The sequence below is a fragment of the Hylobates moloch genome, unplaced genomic scaffold, assembly GCF_009828535.3.
Source record: "Hylobates moloch isolate HMO894 unplaced genomic scaffold, HMol_V3 SCAFFOLD_8184, whole genome shotgun sequence".
NCBI classification, from domain to species: Eukaryota; Metazoa; Chordata; class Mammalia; order Primates; family Hylobatidae; genus Hylobates; species Hylobates moloch.
In genome coordinates, this window is record NW_026660459.1 from 1 (window position 1) to 3117 (window position 3117).

Genomic DNA, 3117 nt, shown 5'->3' on the forward strand with positions numbered 1-3117 from the left:
TGGAACTTTTAAACAAATGTTCACTTGTTTCAATTAAAAAAAAAAAAACAGAACTCAGAACCTATTGGTGGCACAGAGAGCAAATGAAGGGTTGCTATTTTTAAGAGGTTTTCCTGTGAGTCAGCCAGCTTGGTTTCGCAGTGTCTAGCAAATTAACACCAATCAGCAATGTAGTCAAAATCTCTGAACATTTCCTGCTCCTCTTCCGAAAGTATCCTTGGTTCTAGAGGTGGAGTCAGAATAGGTGCTTCTGAGGTAAATTCATCATCAAAATTACTAACATCTTCTCGTCTTATGGTATGTATAAATGGTGGCTTTACTTTTTTGTCCATCAGAGCGCTCCAATCAATTAGCCGGAAAAATGGGTGCTTTTTTACATCCTCTGTATATTTCTCGCTAGCCCCAAGGCGCCGCTCAGGATTTCTTCTTAACAGCCTTCTCATTATAGAAATGGCTTCTGTAGATAAGAACCTTGGCTACCTTACTTCATCATTTATAATATTGTCAAAAACTTCCCCTTTATCATAACCATGAAAGTGAGACTTACCAACAAGCATTACATATATAAGCAAGCCAAGGCCCCACCAATCTACAGCCCTTGTATAAGAAGTTTCTGTTAATACTTCTGGGGCAAGAAATTCAGGAGTGCTACAAAATGTGCTTGTTCTATCTCCAAATCCCATTCCTTCTCTGCAAAGACCAAAATCAGCAATTTTCACAAAGCCCTCTGTATCTAGCAATAAGTTACCCAATTTCAAATCCCTATAAACAATTTTGTGTTCATGTAAATACTGCAACCCAAGAACTACACAAGCAGCATAAAATACAGCTCTTGGTTCAGAAAAGACGTCAGTATGAATGTGCATCATTAGGTCCCCATCGGCAGCATATTCCATTACAAAGCAAACATGCTCTTTGGTTTGGAAACATGCAAAAAGGTTCACCAAAAAGGGACACCTTACACTCTTCACAGTTTCAAAAATTCTTTCTTCACACATCAGTCTGTCTACTTCATCTTGAGCCACAATATCTCCTTTCTTTAAGGATTTTATAGCAAACATCTCATTTGTGTGTTTATATTCAGCTAAAAGCACCTTTCCAAAATTTCCTCTTCCCAAGACAGCACAACACCTGAAATCTTGTAGATTAAACTGAAACCCTCAAGTTCTTGAATACCACTATATTCTAGGCCTGATTGAGGAGTATCAGGCTTGTATTCAGATTGAGATTTTGGAAGTATACTATGTCTGTCATTCTCAATATCAAAAGCAGTCTCTGAATCCTGTCCTGGTGTATCCAAAACTCTTAATTCAGAAGATTCATCTATTTCTCCAAGGGAAGAAGCTCGTGGTGGGGCTGGAGGAGGTTCAGGCTCAAGATCAAAGTCCAATTTGGTTACTGTAGAATCACTAGATGGAGGTGCTAGTTCAGGGATGCGTATATCAACCACCGGCACTGTAGTAGGCACAGGAGCTTAAGGGCTGAAGGTGCCAGAATGATTTACTGTATGAATAGCTCTTCTTACTAGCCTTCCCCAAGTGGCAATATTAATATTCATTTGAGGAGCTCTGAGAAATGTTTTGCCTTGTTGCTTTGAAAAAATTTTCTTTTGTCTTTGAAGTTTTGGTCTTCTTTCAATAACTGGATTAAAAAAGGTAACCTCTGCAAATAAAGTACCCTGTTGTTCCAAATAGAGACACATGCCATGCCGTTGGCTGTCTAAAAAATCTTCTAACCTCAGAAATTTTACAGCACACAGAGACCGCCAATCACGCCAATAAACTGAAATTTCCAGTTTACGTGACCTGTCCAGTTCCAGTGTAAACTTCTGGTCCCACGACTGATTGGAAATGGGCTTCCAGCTAGATTGGCCAACCACAGTATTATCAAGCTTCAAAACAGCACAGACATCATTGGACAAGTCATTGGTTTTTAGAAGATTTCGACTACTTGCACTTTTACTTTTACTCGTTCTGCTCATGAAAGATGATCTGGTTTCACTTGGACTCCAACCAGGCAGGGCAACTGATGTTCCTTTTGGCCGTCCAGGGACATTCTCTAGGATATCTTGGCAGCCCATGAGACAAACTTCCAAAGTACCTGTTAATGCTGCTGGTTTGGATAGTGTACTATATTGATTTTGTGTAGATATCATACTTTGACGTGGACTTAGTGTTGCTGATGCAGCAACAAGTGAAAGTTCCTCAGTAATAATACTGCTTTTGGGATGATTCTTGGGGAGTTCATTTAATCTTTGCTCTAATGAATACTTTAAAAGGTCCAACTTCTGACGATTCATTAAATCTTACTTGAGCTTCTGAAAGTGCTTTTCTGTCTGTTACTTTTCCTGAGTCAAGTAATTTCATTACATTCTTTGCACCTTCTGCTACTGCACAGTCTATGCTGAAATGATGCCTTAATTCTTCCACCCGAAGTTCAAGAGGACTTATCACAGGTTTTGCATTATCAAAAGCCAATTCATTAGTCTGGACTGCCTGAGGAATCTGCATTCGCATGACTTCTATTTTTGTCTTGCTGTCCTGGAGCAGTTGCTGAGCTGTACCATGGAGTTTCCGATCCTTTGAAGATCCATTTGAATACATCTGTATCGTATTCTCTAGACCTTGTTTTACTTTAAGTTCTATATCCAATTGTTTTTTGTAGAGCCTTCAATCTATTGTTGCTAGTAGAACAACGAGGGTCACTATTTGAAGTATCTGGAGTCCTTGGGCAATCTGTAATATCTTCTGGATCTGATACAATAATATGTGCATTTACTTCCTGCAGCTTGTGACGTAGTTCTTCTAATTTTTTATTTGATTTTTTTCAAAATGTTGTCTACATAAGCCAAACTTTTTTATCTGTTGTGACTTTCCTCAGATTTTCAGCTCCTTCTTTGATTTTCAGTTCTTTCCTTATTTCTCTCTTAATTCAATCCTTGATATCATGCAATTTCTGCTGCACCATTGTATCTGAAAAGTCTAATTTTTGAACAGCACTCACATTCTCAGAAAACGGAAGACTTCGGGAATCCCACTGCTATTCCGTGAGCAGAATCTCCTCCCATTCGGGGTTGGACGCCATTGCGCTCCGGTATGGAGGGTCCGCACCTGGATG

At 39.3% G+C, this 3117-nt stretch overlaps 1 pseudogene; it reads right to left on the reverse strand.

Moving 5' to 3' along the window:
• Positions 1–152: 152 nt before the first annotated feature.
• On the reverse strand, positions 153–3084 carry LOC116465687 (serine/threonine-protein kinase N2-like; annotated as a pseudogene).
• Between the last annotated feature and the right edge of the window lie 33 nt (positions 3085–3117).